Source organism: Akebia trifoliata, chromosome 15 (assembly GCF_017979445.1).
Source record: "Akebia trifoliata isolate Shusen 1 chromosome 15, ASM1797944v1, whole genome shotgun sequence".
In the NCBI taxonomy this organism is placed as follows: Eukaryota; Viridiplantae; Streptophyta; class Magnoliopsida; order Ranunculales; family Lardizabalaceae; genus Akebia; species Akebia trifoliata.
The window spans coordinates 10,791,242-10,817,635 of NC_141389.1; positions in this window are offsets into that span (position 1 = coordinate 10,791,242).

Below are 26,394 nucleotides of genomic sequence, written 5' to 3' on the forward strand. Positions count from 1 at the left end.
ATGTAGAAAGTTTGATGTTCATTCTAACTAGTGTGTCTTATTGGTTGACTAGTGTGTTTTAAGGTGACCGTGATAGGTGAAGCTGATCCATTCCAGATCATAAAAAAGGTGAGGAATTGTATACAATCAACCTAAGATGAAGGCATAATAGCCCAAAACGAAAAACTAACATGAGAATATAGCCAAAACTTGAAACAGATAGAAAAGATTGGGTTCACATCAGGAATAGAATCATCCATAAGATAGAATTTTGAAGTTCTGGAGGTCAAAAATATTCACTCACAAATAAGTACAGAAAAAAATGATGCACAATGATCTTAAAACCCATTCAAACAAAATGACCTTGACAGAGCCAACCAATGATCAAATATTCTTTTACGTTTTCATATATTCCTATCTTATTTTTATTTTGGACTATAAATTATCTGGCATAGATATGACTACAATATTGCATCAAAATACATGTCTATGGACTTGTCTTGTGGGTTTCTTGAAGGTGTTGTGTTAGACACCTGGATTTGTATTGGATACCAACATACATCTTTGTATCATTGTTACATAGCGAAATATCCATTTCAACATTGCCAGGGTATGGAAGAGTCTCCTCCATTATAGGATTTTAAGTAATGGTTGTGGACATATTATGAATAACTTGATGGTGGAATCCTATTTCTTCTATCAAAAACTGAAATTTGAAAATGCTGAAAGATGCAAAAAAAAAAAAAAAACACATTAATCATTACTCCACAAGAATGACTAAAGAATAATGGACTTAATTCACTCCATGTATATAAGATTGCGAAACTCCACAGAAATATCATTGAATGATACTTTAATGTTTGTGCAAGAAGGTAAATTTTTCAACCTAATTGGATAATTAAATAACAATTAAACAGAAACAGACCTGCAATCAAGCAATCAATAGTTTAAATGATTAAATAACAATAAATCAAATGTCAAGCAATCAAGCCAAAAGGCTTTTATATATCAACATGGATTATAAAAATAGGAAAATCTCATAGTTTAAATGATGAAACAAATACAATATGCTGATTTTTTCCAAACGTAGAGTGCAAACCAAGTATTTTTATCACAAACTCTCCTCGTCATTACAACAAAGATCAGAACTTCAAAACAAAAAACAAAACTACAACAGAGACTATATCACGGACCAATCTATGAATTGGTCGGTGTGCTTGAGACTATATCAAACAATCAACCACTAGATTGATATTGATAATGACATCACAAGGAACATAACCACTAAAAGAGCGACTATATCACTCATTCCATAAGGCTAGACATATAGAAAAGGGTGGTCACAAAAACAGGACCTTTTACCTACTAGAAAAGGCTTTTCAGATTGCTGGGATTGAAAGCGAGAAACCATGGAACTAGGGAAACCCAATAAATTTGAAATAGGCCTATTGATTTAGTTTAAAAAGAATCAAAAGCGGCAAATCAGTAAACTGATTGAGCTTCTCTAGAGAATGCAGTGAGAACAATCATTGATTCAGATAAGACTTCTGTTAAAACCAAAAAAAAAATTGCAATCATTAAAAAAGGAGAAACTAAATTTCGTTCCATAAATAAATGTATTTTTTCTTATTTTCGCTTAAATCTTGCACAGCTGCATTATATTGAGAACCTTGCCCTATTAAACATCATTTTCAGACTTCCATCAATAAATAAAAAATTCCATATCCCACAAACAAACATAATGAAAAACTCCAACACCTTTTCTCTTCCCACTCTTGATTGTGCCTATCCACTATTCAATCAACCAACTACACCCCTGTATGATTGCTATTTTCCCAGAAGAAGGAAAGGCATAGTTGTAGACTTGTATAAAAAATAGAAATAAAAAGTACTTAAATTATGATACATAGGTTGGATCTAACCTGAACTAATGAATGGAATCGAACTGAACTTCCATGGTTCAAGCAATCTCTGATAAAAATCTCCCTCAAATGCTACGAAATTTGCAAAAAAAAACATCCTAAACCATAAATCTATCGAATTTGATGGGAGAAAGAAATAGAAGAAATTTTATTTTGGGAATCATACCTCGTTCTGCGATTTGGATTCTCAAAACCTCAAAGAGCTACGAAATCTGCGATTTCGATTCTCAAAACTTCAGAGAATGTGAAAAGGAGATGTGAAGAGCAAATTTCGATTCTCAAAACTCCAGAAAATGTGAAGAGAAACTTGATACAGAGAGAGAGAGAGAGTGAGTGATTTGGATTCTCAAAACCTCAAAGAACTTCAAAATCTACGATTTCGATTCTCAAAACTCCAGAAAATGTGAAGAGGAACTTGATACAGAGAGAGAGAGAGAGAGAGAGACCTATTAGAATGAAAATCGAAACCCTAGATGTGGAGGAGTTGTGATTAACTTGATGGAGAGAGAGAGCGAGAGGTTCTCACAAAATCTGTTGATACAGGACAGAGTTTTTTTTTTTTTTTTTTTTGCGAAATTTCGGTTTTTGGCGTGCAGGTTGTGTTCTACAGTGGCGCCTACTTTGGACGTCGCTAAAAATGAGTCGCTAAAAGACGTTATTTTTGTTGTGAGAGTTGTACAATGGAAGTGTTAGTAAAGATGATATACAGTTAGACAAGGAAAGTCTTTGGGTCACTGTCTTAATTTTTCCTTGGAGACTTCTGATGCAAAGTGTCCTCTATCATTTTTCAAATTTCATGGATGCTAAGTAATGAAGATGAATGATTTCTTGTCTTGTAATTGTGAGACTTGACTATGGTAGACACCACTTAGACCCCACCTAAAAATTAACGATTTCTAAAGGATCATTTCTTTCATAATGGAATATTGAATTCATATAAGATTTTCTTCAAACAACACACTATGAAAAATGTTCTGATCTAATGGTTAGAAATAGTGATCGAGTTTGATTAAAAGCCATATATGGCTGCCAAATCAGCCCTTGAAATCAATGGCTCAGCTACCTTGGTCTTCTTTTATATCTAATGAAATAAATACCCTTATCTTCAATATCTAGCCAAAAGAGTCCTTGTATTTTATTTTACTTTTTGCTTTGGCAGGCCGCACGTACCAACCACCCTAGCACATGTTCAGCATTTAAATATTGCCACTTTTAAGTGGATGGGCATATAGGACTCGAAGGTGTGACCTGGGGAGCACACCCAGTCACCCTTACCATCAGCTAGTCCCTGATGGTAAAAGAGCCCTTGTATATTTCTTTCAAAACAAGCCACATCTTCATGGTTTTTTTTTTTTTTTTACTCTTGTACATATTTTTTTATTTGATCAATTCAATCTTATCTTGACTCCCTATTCTACAACATAACAATAAACCTTTATAGAAAACCGGAAATTTTTTAACCAAAAGACCGTTGTTGAAGATGATTGGTTTGAAGATGAAAAAATAAATAAAAGGTTGAAGATGACTAATTTTGAGGAAGTAAAATACATCAAATCAAGAAAAATCAGTCGTGAGAAGAAAAATTAAAACAATTTTTTTGGGAAATTGAAGTGGCTAAGGATGGAAGAGCTTTAAGATGATTGGTTTTTGACGAGTTATGGTTTTGCAATTAAACTCATATCGAGTAAATTGCACATATTCCATAAGTAACATCATTTTCTACTACTTTTTCTTTTAATGATTTTTTTGACATTAGTTTTTGGATCAAGATCTAGTATTCCATTAATAATTTAGAGAGAAATTTCCCAAAACGTGATCAATTTTTGATGAAATTCCGATTCCCGCTTCCTGTTCATTTTAGTTCCCAGAACATGAAGTGTGAGATCATAGGTTTTCAAGTGAAAATCTCACAGATTTCAAGTGACTATCTCGTGGGTTCGCTACTGTTAGTAAGATCGTCACTATGTAAACCAACGAGATTCTCACTTTAAACTTGTAAGATCGTCACTTGAAAAACCTAGTATCCTACTGTTCACATTTTTGGCTCAATGACCCATTATGGTTGCCCAAACCCTTATATCAAAAGAAAGTTTACTTGACGCACCCTGTAGAAGAGACTTCCTTGTAAATACCCCTAACTTTTGGGCTATAGCTTAGTACTACCCTTTTTGTTCACATTTTTATTTCTGAACGCCTCTCCACCTAAACACAATTTTTAAAGTACCCAAAATACCTTTTTTTTGTTCACATTTTTTATCTCTATTGATTGTGATCCATTCTAACAATTGTGACGGTGGATGATAAATCTAGAATGATATATTCATAATTTTGAGGATTTAGAAATAACTTTCGATATTTTCCACGATTTGTCCTGACTAAAGATTTTTATAAGATCATTTCGTTCATGGTGGAAAAGTAATTCATCTAATCTTTTCATAGAGCCAATAGTGAAAAATAAAAAATCTTTAAAGTGGGCGCGATGGATTGAAATAAGAAAGCATTCGGCTGCTCAATTATTTCGTTAGGGATTAGAAAGTCCATGTGGGCCCAACACCGAGATTAAGACATCCTCTATTTGACACCATGGAATGAGGACAAAGAATAAGGATTCACTGGACATATAGCGCATGGACTGAGGTCTCCACACCATCTAGTGGTTTTTTTTAATCCCTGTGATCTGAGACCACCAAATATTAGTAATCGATGCACTACAGGAAAATTGAGAAATAGCGACGACATTTAGCGACATCCAACTTATTTACGTCGCTACCACTCGGCAACCCATCTGATGGTTATCTTGTGGGTTATTGGTCCAAGTCATGGGATGCTGCCGAACCCAACTAGATAGATAAATTGACGAAGGATGAGTCTGTGGGACTCTTGGGGTTCATTCACAGATGATCTTACACACCCAACCATGGAAAATTTATTATTGAATATTAAGGAATCAACATGTTCCTTACATTAATTGTTATTCATTGGATTATCAAATCCCTTTGAAATCCGAGGACAGGCTTAGAACATTGATGAGGATGATCTAGAGATCAATCAATACTTTTATAGTTTTATATATTTTTATTTTTAGATTATTTGATGTCTGACATTTAAACACATTAGTTTATGGTCATTTGCAATAAATGTTAGTTAATAGGTTGATCATGATTGAGAGATTATATATTTGAAGGGTAAAATTAGTTAATAGGTATAATTTTATGTCGACCCCTAACATTTTGACAATTGCATTTTACCTCCCTTAGCAATTGTTATGTTATGGACTCACTTACCCCCTTTCCGTCTACTTGTTGTCAATCAAGGTGTTAAAATATGATTTTATCAACAAAAAAATAAAAAATTTAATCATTTAAAGACTATTTTACCATTTTTAAAATGTCATCCTTTTTCATAAACAAAGATATCCTCGTGAATAAAATGGTTCGTACATATAAGAGTTTATAAATGTTCGAACAAGTCATTTTTATCTTTGTTAAAGTTTATTTTTTTCAATAAAAAATGATAAAATAAGAGGGTAACATAGTAAAATAGCATTTCAACGTTAAAAACGTCTATGATAAGGGAGATAAGTGCCATTGTCAAAACATTAAGGAATTAACATAGAATTATGCCAAATCATAGGGGCTCAAAGTGTAATTTACCCTTATTAATTTGAATTTATTCTTGATTATCAATAAATATGGATGGCTGAATTTTATTGTTTTCTATTAATATTAGGTTCTTTTCCTATGTTTTGAGGATCCTTCCTCATATTATGATGAGATTAAATATTGTTCCTTGTTTGGAAAAAATAATTAATGTATATGTAGCATGGTTTTAAAACTCAATTTCGCATCTCGTCTCGTTCAGGCCCGATACCAAGTCGTCACAGACGAGTTTTCCGATACATTTGAGACGTCTCGTTAAAAAAATCAAAAAATTCAATATGAGGTATTAAATCTCAGTAAAAAAAGTGACTTGTGAGTTGGTCTCTCTGATACCGAGTTAACTTGGGCAATACGTTTCGATCTTGACGAGTTTTAAAACCATGATATGTCACTACAAAAAAATTGTAAATTTGGAACATAAGGGTAAAATGACATTAAGCCATTTTTATTAAAAAACGGTATTAAACTGTTTTATTTTTAAAAACCGTTTTATCTGACCCATATACGTTTCTTTAGATGGAACAAAAGTCCGATTGATCTCTTAGTTGTATCTCTCACTCGTCTCTCTCTCTCTCTCTCTCTCTCTCTCTCTCTCTCTCCCTCTATCTCTCTCTAGTCTCTCTGATCTCAATCGCTCTCTCGTCTCTCTCTCACTCAATCATCTCTTTGATCTCAATCGCTTTCCTCTCTATTTCTCACTTTGAAACTCTTCCTGATCTATTTCAACTTTCAAGCGAAGATGCCATGAGAGGACCTTCAAAAGGCTCTATCGCTCACAAGAAGCTTAATCCAGCGTAAGATCAACTTCTCTGTTCTTCTAATGTTTCGATTTTTCTGGTTTTTCTTCTCTTTCTTTCGTTTCAATTTCATGTTCTTCGTTTTCTAATTTTTAGGATTCCGAAGAAAAAGAACGTTAAGGCCGATTGATCTCTCAGTCGTCTCTCACTCGTCTCTCTCTTGTTTCTCTCTCACTTGTTCGTCTCTCTGATCTGAGTCACATTCTCGTCTCTCTGTCACTCGATCGTCTCTCTCGATCTCAGTCGCTCTCCCTCGATTTCATCTCTCTCTCGCTCAGTCGCTTGCTCGGTCGTCTCTCTTGCTCAGTCGCTTGCTTGATCTCAGTCATTCTCCCTCGATCTCATATCTCTCTTGCTCAGTCGCTCGCTCAATTGATCTCTCGGGCTAGGTACTATCTCTAACTCCTCTATTATATATTTAATTCTTTGAACCCCCAAATGGAAGGGTCCTTGAATAAATATCTTGGCAACCCTCAACAATGTTGCCTAAGAACCTAATTAATTGATTTTTTTGTTCAAAATTTTAAATTAATTTTACTAATGTTTCACTTTAATTATTTAATATTTTATTTATTAATTTCGAAAATTTTAATTATGAAATTACCGTTTTGCCCTCGGAGAGGACTTTTCGCGTTTTAAGTCGATTTTTGATGTTCTAGGATATTTTAGAATCGTTTTTTCATAAGAAATTTAATAGAAATATTGATTTGTGTCATTTATGAAATTTTTGTGTTAAATGATCGTGAACTTTATGAGGGGCATTTTCGTAATTTTGTCAAATTCTGTGAAAATTGACGAAATGATTTATTTAGTTCCGATTTGTTGTTTTATGTGTTCGAAAGAATTTTCCTAAGTGTAATGTAGGCTCTAGGGATATTTTAAGGTTAGGGGTATTTTGATAATTTGGTCATTTTTTAGTGATTTTTATCGTAAAGCTTTTTTTTGTCTGCAAGATGATGATTTCTAAGCTTTTGGGCTTATATTTTCCTAGTGTAGCGTGATTTCTACAATTTTGTCAGTTCGAGATACCTCATCTGAATTTCTGAAACATATCTGGTAATAAAATAAAATATTGGAATAAACATCCATCATTGGGAACCATTGTGATCGGGTTGACAAGTTGATTAATCAGGCGAATGCAAAAATGGGGTGTCTACAGATGCCCCTCTTTGGCAGAGGGTTGAAGCAAACTAGATAGCAAATCTATTTTGATAGATAGTGCGATATCCGAATGCCAAAGCTAGTGACAGATCATTTTGTAACCTGATTTAGCAATTCGTCGGGACGTTCGGATCCTTGAGCGTAAAACTCTCCCCGAATAAAAACTTTGTCAGGTCCTCGAGCGTTAGCTCTCACTGACAGTGTCAGATCCTTGAATTTTATAAAATTCTCCTTGACTAATGAAAAAGTGCACGTGTGTGTAATGGTGTGCTGATTACTGAGTAAAAATGTATCAGGTCCTAGAGAACTTCTCTTACTGACAATAATGATTCAAAATTGAAATGTGCTTATGCAACAAAAGCAATCATGGCAAGGTTGAACAATGAGGTAATTTGAGTCATAATAATGTAAGAAATTTGTTAAATTCTATTTGAAATTCTTTTTTAGAGTTCGAAAAAGTTTGAGTCTCGTTTATCGGACTCGAGCCTATTGTAACCACGCTTCTCGGGCTAAGGAACTTAAACAATACTGTTAATTCATTTTATGATTCAAAAAGTAGGCGTCTCATTTCTCGGACTCGTACTTAGGTTTGTAGGCACTTCAAAAAGCCTATTCATTCTATGATTCAAAAAGTTGGAGTCACGTTTCTAAGACTCGAACTTAGGTTTATAGGCACTTCAAAAAGCTTATTCATTATATGATTCAAAAAGTTGGAGTCTCGTTTCTCGGACTCGAACTTAAGTTTGTAAGCACTTCAAAAAGCCTATTCATTCTATAATTCAAAAAGTTGGAGTCTCGTTTCTCGGACTCAAACTTAGATTTGTAGGCACTTCAAAAAGCCTATTCATTTTATGTTTCAAAAAGTTGGAGTCTCATTTCTCGGACTCGAACTTACTAAGTCACGTTTCTCGGACTTAGATTTATAAGAATTTAAACAATCCTATTAATTCATTCTATGATTCAAAATCGAGCTTAAAGTTTGAAAGATCAGGCCTTTATTGGCTTATCATGCATCTGGATTCATAATTATCATTGGGCTTCGTTGGACTTTTAAGCTTTTGTAAGATTTTCTTTTTATCATGTGATTAAGAACGAAAACTTTGGAATTAAAATGACCTTCAAAAATGCCCCTAGTTTCAAGGTTGACTTTAACTGGGACTTGACTACGAGACTGATAGAATGGATTACGCTTGAAAAATACGGACTCTGATGTATGACAGATAGAAGAACTGACATTCTCTTAAATTCAAGACTCTTAAGAATATCATAGGTGCAATAAAGAATTGATCATTATTTTTGAGAAATGCTTGAGCTAGACTTAAAAAATCTTGATAAATATTAGAATAGAAAATCTTTCTCTTCAAAGTGGTTGATGATTCTACATCTTCCATTAGCGAGCACTTGAACAAGTAACATACTTTTGAAGATCCTACAATGTTCAAGATGACTTCTGATTTTTTTGACTTCAATATTATCTTCGTCGGATGTGAGCTATTGGCTGAAAAACGAATATTGTGGCTTGAATGGTTCTGCATTTTCTAGTTTCTGCACAAGCTTCCTTCTGAATTTTTCTTCTTGATGGAACCTTTCGTCCCATTTGATGATGCCTTAATTTTTGCCTAGATTGCCTCTTTAGGTTTTCAATCTAGCGGACTTTATTTTTTTTTCTGATGATACCTTGACTTTTTCCTAGGTCACCTTTTCAGGTTTTCAACCTAGTAGGCTTTCTTTTTTATAGTTATACCCTAACTTTTGCCTAAGTCACCTTTTCGGGTTTTTGACTTAGCAGGCTTTTTTTTTTTATGATCTTGAATATTTAACTTGACAACTTCTTAGTTCCCTGCACCTTAACCGAGTCAATTAGCATTCAGGAGGACTTAATACGTGGGCTTAGGATATGGTTTAGAAAGAAAGGATGAAAGGCTCAACTTCCCAAAATGCCCATAATCTAATATTCTATTTTTTTATCATTATTTTCTATAAGTTCTTTTGACTCTTTTTTTCTAATGCCCCTAGTTTGGCATTCTTTTCTTTTTTTTTTCTAATGCCCCTAATTTGACATTCTGTTCTTTTGAACCTTTTAATAGGGGATTTTCCTTTTGGATGACACTTTCCTTAAGATAATACATTTTTTTTTGCATGACTGGGCCTGAAGTAACTTCTCAAGTTGCCTACGTACCCCAAATATTTTTTTTTATTTTGGGATCAGGTCAAAACATAGTTCATACTTAGACTTCCCTCCTGAGGTTAGTTGGTGTGGTTTAGAAAGAAACATACTGTTTGATTTTTTTAGAGGCTGCAAGGGGCTAAAAAAAGTTTGTTTTTTTTTTGTAAGACAGGAAAATGGTTCGACCAAAGAAGGCCTCCTTTGGTGAATGCTGCTCGACTTGGTCAAAGTTTCAGGAATTCGATATCTAGATTGCTCTGTCGAGTAAGGTCTTCTTTTGAGAAGGAGTAACTTCAGTTTTCTTCTGAGAATGAGTGATCTTCAGTCTTCTGCTATGAAATTGAGTGTGATTGCGTTCTTTGTATTTAACTGTTCAACTTTTCAAGAACTTTCAGAAAGTCTTTCATTCTTTTGAAAACTCTCTCTCTAGAGTGAAAACATGAGGGATCCCTTCTTGTGGATCTTAGGATCTTCGTCGATGGTTTCATATTTGACTTTGAATTTCACCCTCGACTTTATGTCTTGATTTATTCTAGTGTAATCTATTCTGATGAGACCATACAGGAATACTGTTGAATTTCTCAAGTAAATTTATTATTCTCTCATGTTCCCTTGAGGATAATGTATTACTAATTTGCACTTTTTGAGTGTAGTCTTTAATTCCAATATTTATCAAATTTGGTTAGTGAGCTTTAAGTCATTTCTCATGTTAGATTTTATGTTCACATCATTATTGCACACAGGATAATCAAAAGCTATCTTATTTATTAGAATAAAAAAGAACATAGATTAACATACCTGACTAAAGCCTAAAATTAACAATGACTAATTGAACTCAAAGACTGACGCAATTAAAGCTAAAAAAAAACTAAGAAGACTTTAAAAAAAACATCATTCTGAATGAAGGGACATAATTCTAGAGTCTATGCCACTTCGGTTATCTTCGATGGATGACTTGAACTTGCCTGCTTTTACTATCTCTTCATATTCTGATTCAAGCCCCTGTCATATGCGCAACAACCTGTTGCTTCAATAATTTCTCTGTTTTTCAATTTTGTCACTACCTTAGGGTAGTTGTGCTCATTCTGACATGGAGCGAATGCACTGTTAAAACCAATTGGGTGAATGAAGGAAACTAGGTCAATTGATTCGGGTTTGGATATGGATATTAAGTTCAGAGTAGGAGGGGACTGATTTTGAAAAGTAGGCAAAGGGTTAGTCTTAACATTGGGAGTAGTAGGAGTGGGTATGGTGACTTTTCCTTGCTCAATAAGGTCTTGGATAGCATGTCGGAGAGTAATAAACCTGTCAAGAACATGACCAAGCATCAGATGGAATTCACAGAATTGCCCATTATCCATGTTTGGGGGAAGAAGATTAGGCAAAGGTTTAGGTTGTAAAGGCGTCAGCAATCCCCTTTTCATCAATTTTTGATAAGCAACACTAAAGGACATTCCAAGATTGGCAAACTGTCTCCTAGGCTTGTGAAGGCTAAGTAGCTTAAGGAGATAGTGCGAAGGAGGTGTTGGCCACTTGTAAGGAATTGACATTAGGTTTGAAATATTTGGGTTTTGACTCAGATGGGTTACCAAAAAGTCTCGAATAGTACGCATCATCAACTTGATTTTCAGCCTCAAGGAGGGATTGAAAAGTGGGAAGGTACTGAGGCATCAACTACTTGGCATAATTTGGAGTGAGATTCCTGAGGATAATCTTGACTTGTTCTTTCTCTTGAGGTCGGTCCCACAATTGAGCTGCTTTAGCTCTCCATTGTGCAATGAACTCTGTGAAAGTTTTCCCGGGTTTCTGTTTAGTAGTTTCTAGATCTCTTCTTGTGAGTTCAATATCCGTGTTGAATGAATATCGACTAATAAACTCTTTCATCAATTCATGCCATGTTCTTACCCGAGACGAGTCCAATGACATTAACCAACGTAGGGCAGAACCTGTAATGGTCTTTGAAAAAGTTGAGCCATCTGTTCTTCACTCAGACCCTGACATTTCATTATGCCGACATAGACTTTTAAGTGAGTCCTAGGGCATCCAATACCATCAAACTTCTCCATATTTGGCATTGTGAACTTCTCTAGCAGACGGACCGTGGGAAACAAGGTCATTACCCCTAATCTAAGAGTAAGATCATCGGGGTCTTTAATATTCTTCAAAGTAGTTTCTACCTGAGTTATTTGATGAGTTGGGACAGGGTCGATGTGTAACTGAGGTCAAACACATCTGGAGGTTCTATAGCTTTATCTTTTCCCTTTTCAATTTTCAGGGATTCGATTTGTGTTTGGAAAGAAGCAATAATCTGTGCTTAAAAAGATTCTAAAATCTGACGGAGCACAGCTTCATCCATGGTTCTTGTTTCTTCTCGTGGTAAAGACTAACTACTTGGCAATGGTATTCTAGAAAGATGGCTTATTTCACGGACCCAAAGTGGTACAGATAGAGGTTTAGAACGTTTAGGACCAATTATCACCTGATTGGAAGTAAACCAAGGGTAACCATTGATTCTAAAGGTTTGACTCTTAACCACATGATCAAAATTTCGATATAGAATAGTCCAAGTCCGGTAGGAAATATCGAATCCAAATGCACTATAAGTCTATGGTAACCAAGAAAATGAAAAAGGTTAGACGCGGGTCTACCCTTGATTGAGATTGAACCTTTGACCAGAAAAATTAATTAATTCTAAGATCGAATTCTTTCTTTATAAAGTGGTCTGGATATTTAAAAGTGAAACCAATTAGTCCAACTGATTTGGTATTGATCAGTTTGATCCATTTGTCAATTGGACCAACTGGTTTAGTGGGTTCAAATTGATCGGTACATTTCATCGATTGGGTCGGATCAATATAGTGGATTTAGTTTGAGCAGTCTGGATCAGTCCACCCACTTACCTATTAGTTGGATTTAATAAAGCAACCCGGGAACACCCATAGTCAGTTCGGGTCGTAACCTATAGGAAGGTTTCTAGACTCTAGGTTTACTATGTGTAATGCAATTTATCTAGCCACCCTTGCCTAAGTGCACCTATATACCTCTCGAGCGTACTCAATCGGATGGTTCGTGGTGACTTGGTTTGATATATCGTATAGGTGATAATCTAAAACCTCAACTCACTTCTCTGAAGTCAAAAATAGCCAGTTTGATCCCCAGTTGAGAGGTGGCGCACGATGCTGAGCAAGGGCCCACTTAAATACCTCTCATCTAGAATAGACGTAGTCTATCCCCCTTGTACAGTAGGGTACAGCGGGACAGGATCTCGCTTAGGCACTGGTTTTGACCAAGAAGTGCAATTGATGTACTTGGATTATCTTTTATATACCTACGGGTACGAGTCAAGAGTTGTAGCTTTCATAAATGGTTTGGCATCCCACGAGGGGACCGACCACGTACTAGTATTACGTTGGCAAATGAGACATGTGACTGTGTGGCTTACAATAGGTCAAAGGCTCAGGTCGCTCCAGCCTGAGTGCATCGATATACCTTTCAGAGTCACCTGATCAGATGGTACTGATGCCCCAGTTTGATATACCCTAAGGTACGTGACTGGAGTTGTGGTTTTCATGAATGACGTCGCATCTCCAAAGAGACTGGGCCACGTACTAGTGCCACGTTGGTTATATGGGACGTGCAAGCGTGCAAAACAATAAACGTGCATGTGGTGTGTGCAAAACAGGGTGGGGTGTGCCCGGAGTTTTTTCAAACAAATGGGCCTATGGGCTTGATCATACCATCACACATTGATACCATATGAATATTAGCCAAACTAAATACCAATCTACTAACATCGTTAAGATCACCAATAAGCACATCAACTATATATCTAATTAAGATCAATGGTAAATCAATTAATGAGCATGATATAGAATAATTGATCAAACCTAAACATTGTAATAGGCATAATTTTTTATAATTTTTAAGGTCTAATCAATGATCACTTTTGGGTGATCCAAAATAAATCGAGATTCCAATAGATGTTACATTGATGATAGAATGATAATTGTTGAGATGAGGAGCAATGAACCTTTTTTTTTATTATTAAAAAAAATTAGAAACACATCCCAAAAGAAAATCAAAGAGAAAAATCATAATGCCAAATGAGCTCACTCTTAGAAACATTAATTGTGTTAACACTAGATAAATTGGGATTTTCTGTTAACTAGGAAAATACAATCTAAACTTGCATCGATGATATCTAAGGCTCCTGGTAATGAAATCGAGTGAATTTAGATTCTAAATTAATCTACTCGATGGGATATACGTTTTATTTATAGGTACCCAGACCCAACTCTGACTAGAATATTCTGTAAAAACGTTTTAACATTGCTGTCCCAACCTTCATTTAGCAACAATTTCAGATTTACATATTGAACTTGTATCGATGATATCTAAGGCTCCTGATAATGAAATCGAGTGAATTCAGATTCTAAATTAATCTACTCGATGAGATCTACATTTTATTAACAGGTTCCCAGACTTAATTCTTATTAAAATATTCTATAAAAATGTTTTAACATTGTTATCCCAACCTTCATCATTCCATCATTTTCATATGTTAATTTGAATCTTTCATTATTTAGGGGTCATCAAAAAGTGACCCTTAATTGGACAAAAATACCCAAAATCATGCACAATCAAGTCACAAAAATAAATAAATAAAATAAATCAAACTAAATATAAAAAAACTAGGTCATCCTGGCAATGCTCCTTTACTTGGGGTTTTTCAAGTCTGATCCTCAATAGTCCCCAGCGGAGTCGCCACTGAAAGCGCCATCGATCCGCGGGGTGCGCGGATCAACTTTTGACCTTTGAGGTTTGGAAGTCGCCACCTAGTTATTACGGTCTAGAAACTGAACATTGACTCTAAAAGGATAAAATAACTAATCTACAAAAAAAAAAAAATTAAGTTCGGGGATCAAGTTACGGGATTGGAAGGTGTTAAGCACTAACCTCACCCGACAAACGCCGGTCTCTACTAATTCCAAAATAAAACTACATTGCTAACAAGACCTAAATAATAAAAAAAATATGGTTATCTTTTTCGAATACAACGGTTTTGTTTCCTCAGATCTAATAGAACAACTCTTTGTACAGAATTCCTCGCTTCGTTCTATTGCTGGATCCGATTTCTTATCTCCCAGTTGAGGTATCTTCTTATTGGATCTGTGAGTTTTCTAATTTTTTTATGAATTTTAAGGTATTTTAGAAAGGTTTTTTGATGTTATTTGAGCTAAAGTTGGGGTAGGGATGTTAGGTAAGGAGTTGGGACTTCAAAATTAGGGTTTATGGGAGGTTAGGGAAGTTATTTGACCTACTTTTTCTAGGGTTTATTTTTTTATACGAGAATAGGGTGTGAGGACCCCTATTTATAGATTTTTTTAAGGGTTTGTTTAGATAGAATTAGTGTTTAATTATAATTCTTTTAGTTAGAGTTATATTTTAATTAGAATTATTTTAGGTAGAGTTGTATTTTAATTAGAATTGTTTTAGGTAGAGTTATATTTTAGTTAGAATTCTATTAAATAGAGTTATTATTTAATTAGAACTCTATTAAGATTTTGACTTTTGGTCTTATTTGATTGACTTTAAGATTTTGACTTTAGTCTTAATTGATTGACTTTAATATCTTGACTTTAGTCTTACTTAATCGACTTTAATTTTGACTTTAGTCTTACTTGATTGACTTTAATACCTTGACTTTAGTCTTGCTTGATTGACTTTAATTTTTTGGAAAATCCCCCTCTATTATATATTTAATTCTTTGAACCCCCTCTATTATATATGTGTTCGAAAGGGTTTTCCTAAGCGTAATGTAGGCTCTAGGGATATTTTAAGGTTAGGGGTATTTTGGTAATTTGGTCATTTTTTAGTTATTTTTATCGTAAAGCTTCTTTTTGTCTGCAAGACGATGATTTCTAAGCTTTTGGGCCTATATTTTCCTAGCGTAGCGTGATTTCTACAATTTTGTCAGTTCGAGATACCTCATCCGGATTTTTGAAACATATCTGGTAACAAAATAAAGCATTGGAATAAACATCCATCATTGGGAACCGTTGCGATCGGATTGACGTGTTGATTAATCAGGCGAATGTAAAAATGGGGTGTCTACAACAGGTTAGTAATAATCAAGTTTCAACATATTTTTAATATCTCACTAAATAATATATATTTATGATACGTAACTATGAATCGTAAAACTTTATTTTGTAGTATACTATGGATAGCTGTGCAAATGACCTAGCATGCTAGATCGAAAGAATCTATTGGTGTAATGCGGCATCCCATTGATTCATCAAGTTGGAGGACAATAGATATCACATGGCTACATTTTGCTAGAAAAGCATGCAATGTGCGTTTAGGGCTTGCAATTGATGGTTTTAATCCTTTTGGTCATCTTAGCAGTACTTATAGTTGTTGGCCTGTGATTATAGTACCCTATAATCTTCCTCTTTTTCTGTGCATGAAAAGAGAATTCTCAATGTTGACCTTATTAATACTAGGGCCGAAAGGACCAAGTAAGAATATTGATGTCTATTTAGAACCTTTGATTGTAGAGTTGAATGAGCTATGAGCTAATGGGGTGTCAACATATGATTCTCAATCTAAGATAACTTTCAATTTGAAAGCTATCTTGATGTGAGCAATTCATGATTTTTCTGCATATGGGAGTTTATCAGGTTGTGTAATACATGATTTATATGCATGCCCTGTTTGTGCTGAGGGAACTTTTGCTGAACGTCTTAAAAATAGTAAGAAGTACTCTTATCAGGGTCATCGAAGATTCCTTCCTACTAATCACATATTCATGACCCAAAGGCACCTTTCAATAATAAAGTAGAGGATAGCAGATATCCTGAACGGTTGAGTAGTGCAGAAGTTGAGAAGAAAATAATTGGTATTATGATGAAAATCGGTAAATCAAAAAGGAAAAAACGAAAAAGTTATAACGATAAGACAAAAGATTTAACAGTATGGTATAGAAGATCAAAGCTATTCGATTTGCCATATTGGAAGCTAATTTCCTTAAATTATAAATTAATGATCATTTACATTTATGTTGACGTATTAGAACTTAATATTACATCATAAATATTTTTGGCAGGAATTTAATATTCGTCATAACCTAGATGTCATGCACATTGAGAAGAATGTTATTGACCATCTTTTATCGACAATTCTTGAAGTCAAAGAAAAATCAAAGGACGACATAAGTGCACATGATGATCTAAAAGTGATGAACATAAGAAAAAACTTATGGATGAAAGAAATACATGAAAAAATAGTTAAACCCAAGGATTCCTTTACTCTAAGCTGCAAGGAGAAAGAGTTGTTATGCCGTACTTTACATGATTTGAAAGTCCCTATAGGGTATAGTTCCAGATTGAAGCATCATGTGAACCTAAAGAATCTTGAAATAAAGGAACTGAAGTCGCATGACTATCATGTAATTATGCAACAATTGTTTCCTGTGTTGATACAACATGCATTTTGGAAGCATAAGATACTGCATACTGTTATTCGACGGATATGTATGTTCTTCAATGTGTTATGCTCAAAGGTGATTCGAGTAAATGATATCATTGCTATCAAACACATTCTTGTGGAAGCAATGTGTGTTTTGGAGAAGTTTTTTCCAACTTCATTTTTTGCTATCAGCTGAAAGCGCCCTAGATTCGTGGGGGTGCGCGGATCCTCTTTTGACCCTTTAGGTTTGGGAGTCGCCACCAAGTTGTTAAGGTCTAGGAACCAAACTGACTCTAAAAAAGGCAAACTAATATACGAAAGAGAAAGAGAGTCCGGGGATCACGTTACGGGGTTGGAAGGTATTAGGCACCAACCTCGCCCGGCCAAAGGCGGTCTCTACTAATTTCCCAAATAAATCACATTGCTAAAAACCTAGATAAAAATAAAAATAAAAAATTTCATACCTTTCCGATAGCAAGGATTTTGTTCCCTCAGATCTAACAAAAATAGTTCCTTGTACCGTACTCCCTTACTTCGTTCTGTCTCCGGATTTGATTTCGGATCTCCGAGGCAAAATATCTCCTTATTTTTAGATCTGAACTCTTCAAGTTTGTTGCGGATTTTAGGATGTTTTTGGAAGACTTTTGGGTGTTCTTTAGGCTAAAATCGAAGGAGGGATGTTAGGTAAGGAGTTGGGGCTCCAAAACTAGGTTTATGAGAGGCTAGGGGGGCTTCTAGACCTATTTCTCTTAGGGTTTATGATTTGATACGAAAATAGGGTGTGAGCACTTCTATTTATAGATGTTTTTAGGGGTTGATTTGGATAGAGTTAGTATTTAATTAGAATTCTTTTAATTAGAGTTGTGTTTTAGTTAGACTTGTTTTAGGTAGAATTGTGTTTTAATTAGATTTGTTTTAGGTAGATTTATTTTTTAAGTTAGAACTCTATTAGATTGAGTTATTATTTAATTAGAACTCTATTATGACTTTTGGTCTTATTTGATTGACTTTTAATGTTTTGACTTTAGTCTTAATTGATTGACTTTTAATATCTTGACTTCAGTCTTGCTTAATTGACTTTAATTTTGACTTTAGTCTCACTTGATTGACCTTGACCTTAGTCTTTCTTGATTGACTTTTAATTTTTGGAGAACCCCCCTCTAAAATATCTTTAATTCTTTGGACCCCCAAATGGAGGGGTCCTTAAAGAAATATCTCACGAACCCTCAACAATTTTACTTGAAAACTTGATTGATCGATTTCTTCGGTTCAAATTTTAAATTAATTTCATTAATGTTTCACTTTAATTATTTAATGTTTTATTTATTAATTTTGAATTTTTTAATTATGAAAATTGTGAAATTATCGTTTTACCCCCGGAGAGGACTTTTCACGTTTTAAGTCGTTTTTTAATATTCTAGGATGTTTTAGAATCGATTTTCCATAAGGAATTCAATGGAAATATTAGTTTGTGTCATTTATGAAATTTTTTGTGTGAAATAATCATGAACTTTATGAGGGGCATTTTTGTAATTTTGTCGAATTCTGTTAAAATTGACGAAATGATTTATTTGGTTCCGATTTGTTATTTTATGTGTTCGAGAGAGTTTTCCTAAGCGTAACGTAGGCTCTAGGGTTGTTTTGAGGTTAGGGCTATTTTGGTAATTTGGTCAATTTTTAGTGATTTTTATCGTGAAACTTCTTTTTGGTCTGTAAAATGATGATTTCTATATTTTTGGGATCGTATTTTCCTAGCGTAGCATGATTTCTAAGGTTTTGTCAATTCGAGATACCTCATCCGGATTTCTGAAATATATCGGATAACAAAATAAAGCAATGGAGTACACATCCATCATTGGGAATCATTGCGATCGGGTTGACGAGTTGATTAATCAGGCGGATGCAAAAATGGGGTGTCTACAGATGCCCCTCTTTGGCAGAGGGTTGAAGCAAACTAGATAGTAAATCTATTTTGGTAGATAGTGCGATATCCGAATGCCAAAGCTAGTGACAGTTCATTTTGCAGTCTGATTAAGCAATTCGTCAGGGCTTTCGGATCCTTGAGCGTAAAACTCTCCCCGAACAAAAATGTTGTCAGGTCCTCAAGCGTGAGCTTTCACTGACAGTGTGAGATCCTTGAATTTTAAAGAATTCTCCTTGACTAAAAAGTGCAAGTGTGAATGTGTGTACTATGTGAAACTGAGTAAAAATGTGTCAGGTCCCAGAGATCATCTCTCACTGACAATAATGATTCAAAATTGAAATGTGCTTATGCAACGAAAGCAATCATGGCAAGGTTGAACAATAACGTAATTGGAGTCATAACAATGTAGGAACTTCGTTAAATCCTATTTGAAATTCTTTTTTAGAGTTCGAAAAAAGTATGAGTCTGTTTATCAGACTTGAGCCTATTGTAGCAAAGCTTCTCGGGCTAAAGAACTTAAACAACCCTGTTAATTCAATATGATTCAAACAAAGCTGGAGTCTCGTTTTTCGGACTCTGGCTATGGTTTACAGGAACTTAAACAATCCTATTAAACATGGAGTCTCGTTTCTCGGACTCGAGCTAAGGTTTGTAGGCACTTCAAAAAGCCTATTCATTCTATGATTCAAAAAGTTGGAGTCTACCTTCTCGGACTCAAACCTAGGTTTGTAGGGCACTTCAAAAAATATACTCCTTCTATGATTCAAAAAGTTGGAGTCTCGTTTCTCGGACTCGAACTTAAGTTTGTAGGCACTTCAAAAAGCCTATTCATTCTATGATTCAAGAAGTTGGAGTCTCGTTTCTCGGACTCGAACTTAGGTTTATGGGCACTTCAAAAAGCCTATTAATTATATGATTCAAAAAATTGGAGTCTCGTTTCTCGGACTCGAACTTAGGTTTATAGGCACTTCAAAAAGCCTATTCATTCTATGATTCAAAAAGTTGGAGTCTCGTTTTGTGGACTCGAACTTAGGTTTGTAGGCACTTTAAAAAGCCCACTCATTCTATGATTCAAAAAGTTGGAATCTCGTTTCTCGGACTCGAACTTAGGTTTGTAGGCACTTCAAAAAGCCCACTCATTTTATGATTCAAAAAGTTGGAGTCTCGTTTCTCGGACTCGAACTTTGGTTTATAGGCACTTCAAAAAGTCTATTCATTCTATGATTCAAAAAGTTGGAGTCTCGTTTCTCGGACTCGAACTTTGGTTTATAGGCATTTCAAAAAATCTATCCATTCTATGATTCAAAAAGTTGGAGTCTCGTTTCTTAGACTCGAACTTAGGTTGGTAGGCACTTCAAAAAGCCTATTCATTCTATGATTCAAAAAGTTGGAGTCTCGTTTCTCGGACTCGAACTTACTAAGTTACGTTTCTCGGGCTTAGATTTATAGGAATTTAAACAATCCTATTAATTCATTCTATGATTCAAAATCGAGCTTAAAGTTTAAAAGATCAGGCCTTTATTGGCTTATCATGCATCTGGATTCATAATTATCATTGGGCTTCGCCAGACTTTTAAGCTCTTGTAAGATTTTCTTTTTATCATGTGATTAAGAATAAAAACTTTGGAATTAAAATGACCTTCAAAAATGCCCCTAATTTCAAGGCTGACTTTAACTGGGACTTGACTACGAGACTGATGGAATGGATTACGCTTGAAAAATACGGACTCTGATGTATGACAGATAGAAGAACTGACATTTTCTTAAATTTAAGACTCTTAAGATTATCATATGTACAATAAAGAATTGATCATTATTTTTGAGAAATGCTTAAGCTGCACTTAAAAAATCTTGATAAATATTAGAATAGAATATCTTTCTCTTCAAAGTGGTCGATGATTCTACATCTTCTATTAGCGAACATTTGAACTAGTAAACATACTTTTGAAGATCCTACAATGTTCAAGATGACTTCTGATTTTTTTGACTTCAACATTGTCTTCATCGGATGTGAGCTCTTGGCTGAAAAATGAATATTGTGGCTTGAATGGTTCTGCATTTTCTAATTTCTGCACAAGCTTCCTTCTAAATTTTTCTTCTTGATGGGACCTTTCCTCCCATTTGATGATGCCCTAATTTTTACCTAGATCGCCTCTTTAGATTTTCAATCTAGCGGGTTTTATTTTTCTTTTTCTGATGATGCCTTGATTTTTGCCTAGGTCGCATTTTCAGGTTTTCAACATAGCAGGCTTTCCTTTTTTATGGTTATGCCCTAAATTTTGCCTAAGTCGCCTTTTCGGATTTTCGACTTAGCGGGCTTCTCTTTTTTTCTTGATGATCTTGAATAACCAACTCGACAACTTCTTGGTTCATTGCACCTTAACCGAATCAATTAGCATTCAGGAGGACTTAATAGGTGGGCTTAGGACATGATTTAAAAAGAAAAGGTAAAAGGCTCGACTTCCCAAAATGCCCCTAGTCTAATATTCTCTTTTTTTTTGTCATTATTTTCTGTAAATTCTTTTGACTCTTTTTTTTCTAATGCCCCTAGTTTGGCATTTTTTTTCAATTCTTTTGATTTTTTTTTTCTAGTGCCCCTAGTTTGGCATTCTTTTCTTTTAAACCTTTCAATAGGGGATTTTCCTTTTGTATAACATTTTTCTTAAGAGAATAGTTTTTTTGTATGACCGGGCCTGAAGTAACTTCTCAGGTTGCCTACGTACCCCAAATATTTCTTTTTCTTTTGGGATCAGGTCAAAACGTAGTTCATACTAAGATTCCCTCCCAAGGTTGGTCGGTATGATTTAGAAAGAAGAGGCTATTGTTTTTATTTTTTTAAAGGCTGGGAGGGGCTAAAGAAGGTTATTTTTTTTCTTTTTTGGTAAGATAGGATAAGTGTTCGACCAATGAAGGCCTCCTTTTGTGAAATACTACTTGATTTGGCCAAGGTTTTAGGAACTTGATGTCTTGATTGCTCTATCGAGTAAGGTCTTCTTTTGAGAATGAGTAATCTTCAATCTTCTTCTGAGAATGAATAATCTTCAGTCTTTTTCTGATAAAGAGAAATCTTTAATCTTCTTTTACAAAGTTGAGTGTGATTGACTTCTTTGTATTTGACATTGACTCGTTCAATCCTTTCCAAAAAAATCTTATATTCTTTCGCGAATGAGAACTCTTCTTTCGTAAGTGAAAAACATTATGAATCCCTTCTTTGCAGATCTTAACACCTTTGTTGATGGTTTCAAATACATCATTCTTGATAATATTTGATTTTGAAGTTCACCCTCAACTTTAGGATTTGATCTAATTTGGTGCAATCTATCCATATATTCTCACGAGACCATGCAGGAACGTTGTTGAATTTCTCAAGTAAATTTATTATTCTTCTCATGTTCTTCTAAGGAAAATGTAGTACCCATATGCACTTTTTGAATGTACTCTTTAATTCAAATATTTATCGAGTTCGATTAGTGAGCTCTAAGTCAATCCTCATATTAGATATTATGCTCAAATCATTATTACACGCATGATAATCAGAAGCTTCTATATTTTATTGGAATTGAAAAAACATAGATTGACAAACTCGACTAAAATTTGAAAGTTGAAGAAAGACTAACGTAACTGAAACAACTAACTGGATCTAAAGACTAACAAAAACTGGATTGAAACTCAAAGAAAACTCAGGGACAATTATCTACAAAGAGAGAAGGTCCTTCTGGGTGGATGAACTATTTAGACTTGACATTGGTACTTTGACTAGACGATTCTTTTGAATGACCCAAAATGACACAGATGAGGGTTTAGAACGTTTAAGGACACCTAAGATTAACCATCGATTCTGAAGGTTTGACTCTTATCCACATGATTAAAGTTTCGATATAGAATAGCCCAAGTCCAGTGGAACATATCTAATCCAAATGCACTATAAGTCTATAGTGACCAAAAAAGTGAGAAAGGTTAAACGCGGGTCTACCCCTAATTAGGATTGAACCTTTGATCAGACAAATTAATTTGATCCAAGATCGAATCTATCTATATAAAATGGTCTGGATCTTTAAAAGTGAAACCAATTAGTCCAACCGATTTGGTATTGATCAGTTTGATCCATTTGTCAATTGGGCCAACTCGTTTATGTGGTTCAAATTAATTGGTGCATTTTACCAGTTGGGTCGGACCGATATTGCGGGTTTAATTTGGTTGGATTGAATAAAGCAACCCGGGAACACCCATAGTCAGTTCGGGTCGTGACCTATAGGAAGGCTTCTAGACTCTAGGTTTATTACGTACAATGCATTTTTATCTAGCCATCCTTGCCCAAGTACACCTATATACCTCTTGATACGTGGTGACTTGGTTTGATATACCGTATATGTGATAATCTAAAATCTCAACTCACTTCTCTGAAGCCAAAAACAGCTAGTTTGATCTCCAGTTGAGAGGTGGCGCACAATGCTGAGCAAGGGCCCACTTAAATACCTCTCGTCTAGAATAGACGTAGTCTATCCCCCTCGTACAGTAGGGTACAGCAGGACAAGATCTTGCTTAGGCACCGGTTTTGACCAAGAAGTGCAATTGATATACTTAGATTATCTTTTACATACCTATGGGTACGAGTCAAGAGTTGTAGCTTTCATAAATGGTTTGGCATCCCACGAGGGGACCGACCACGTATTAGTACTACGTTGGCAATCGGGACATGTGACTGTGTGGCTCACAATAGGTAAAAGGCTCAGGTCGCTTCAGCCTGGGTGCATCAATACATCTCTCAGAATCACCTGATCAGACAGTATTGATGCCCCAGTTTGATATACCCTAAGGTACGTGACTGGAGTTATGATTTTCATGAATGACGTCGCATCTCCGAAGAGATCGGGCCACGCACTAGTGCCACGTTGGCTATATAGGATGTGTAAGTGTGCAAAATAGTAAACGTACATGTGGTGTGTGCAAAACAGGGTGGGGTGTGCCTGGGGCCTTTTTCAAACACATGGGCTAGATTATGTCATCACATATGGATATCAAATGAATATTGATCAAGAAAATAATACAAAACCCATCAAATCGAAATTAAGATGAAAGCAAACACATCACAAATATATCTGTCAAGATCATGGCAAATCAATTAATGAGCATGGCATATAATAATTGATCAAACAAACATTGCAATAGGCATAATTTTTATAATTTTTAAGGTCCAATCAATGATCACTTTTGGGTGATCCAAAATAAATCGAGATTCCAATAGATGTTACATTGATGATAGAATGACAATGGTTGAGATGAACTCACTCTCAGGAACATTAATTGTGCCAACATTAGATAAATTCGGATTTTCTGTGAATTAGGAAAATACAATTTGAACTTGCATCGATGATATCTAAGGCTCCCAATAACGAAATCGAGTGAACTCAAGTTCTAAATTAATCTACTCGATGAGATCTACATTTTATTGATAGGTGTCCAGACTTAGTTCTTACTAGAATATTCTGTAAAAACGTTTTAACATTACTGTGCCAACCTTCATTCAAAAATAATTCCAGATTTACAGATTGAACTTGCATCGATGATATCTAAGGCTTCCGATAACGAAATTGAGTGAACTCAGATTCTAAATTAATCTACTCGATGAGATCTACATTTTATTAATAGGTGCCCAGACTTAGTTCTCATTAGAATATTCTGTAAAAACGTTTTAACATTACTGTCCCAACCTTCATTCAGAAATAATTTTAGATTTACAGATTGAACTTGCATCGATGATATCTAAGGCTTCCGATAACAAAATGGAGTGAAATCAGATTCTAAATTAATTTACTCAATGAGATCTACATTTTATTAACAGATTCCCAGACTTAATTCTCACTAGAATGTTCTATAAAAATGTTTTAACATTGCTGTCCCAACCTTCATTCAGCAACAATTCCAGATTTACAGATTGAACTTGCATTGATGATATCTAAGGCTTCCGATAACGAAATTGAGTGAACTCAGGTTCTAAATTAATCTACTCGAGAAGATCTAAGTTTTATTCACAGGTTCCCAGATTTAATTCTTACTAGAATATTCTGTAAAAACGTTTTAATATTTCTGTCCAACCTTCATCATTCCATCATTTTCATAGGTCAATTTGAATCTTTCATTATTTAGGGGTCATCAAAAGTGATCCTTAATTGGGAAAAAAATGCAATACCCAAAATCATCCACAATCAAGTCACAAAAATAAATAAACAGAAAAAAATAAATAAAATAAATGGAACTAAATAATAAAAAAAACTAGATCATCTTGGCAATGCTCCCATACTTGGGGTTTTTCAAGTTTGATCCTCAATAGTTCCCAATGGAGTCGCCACTGAAAGCGCCCTCGATCCGCGGGGGTGCGCGGATCCGCTTTTGACCCTTGAGGTTTGGGAGTCACCACCTAATTGTTAAGGTCTAGGAACCAAACTGACTCTAAAAAAGGTAAACTAATATACGAAAGAGAAAGAGAGTCCGGGGATCACGTTACGGGGTTGGAAGGTGTTAGGCACCAACCCCACCCGGCCAAAGTCGGTCTCTACTAACTTCCCAAATAAATCACATTGCTAAAAACCTAGATAAAATAAAAATAAAAAATTTCATACCTTTCCGATAGCAAGGATTTTGTTCCCTCAGATCTGACAAAAATAGTTCCTTGTACCGTACTCCCTTACTTCGTTCTGTCTCCGGATTTGATTTCGGATCTCTGAGGTAAGATATCTCCTTATTTTTGGATCTGAACTCTTCAAGTTTGTTGCAGATTTTAGGATGTTTTTGGAAGGCTTTTGGGTGTTCTTTAGGCTAAAATTGAATGAGGGATGTTAGGTAAGGAGTTGGGGCTCAAAAACTAGGGTTTATGGGAGGCTAGGGGGGCTTCTAGACCTACTTCTCTTAGGGTTTATGATTTGATACGAAAATAGGGTGTGAGCACCTCTATTTATAGATGTTTTTAGGGGTTGATTTGGATAGAGTTAGTATTTAATTAGAGTTCTTTTAATTAGAGTTGTGCTTTAGTTAGACTTGTTTTAGGTAGAATTGTGTTTTAATTAGAATTGTTTTAGGTAGAATTGTTTTTAAGTTAGAACTCTATTAGATTGAGTTATTATTTAATTAGAACTCTATTATGACTTTTGGTCTTATTTGATTGACTTTTAATGTTTTGACTTTAGTCTTAATTGATTGACTTTTAATATCTTGACTTCAGTCTTGCTTAATTGACTTTAATTTTGACTTTAGTCTCACTTGATTGACTTTGACCTTGGTCTTGCTTGATTGACTTTTAATTTTTGGAGAACCCCCC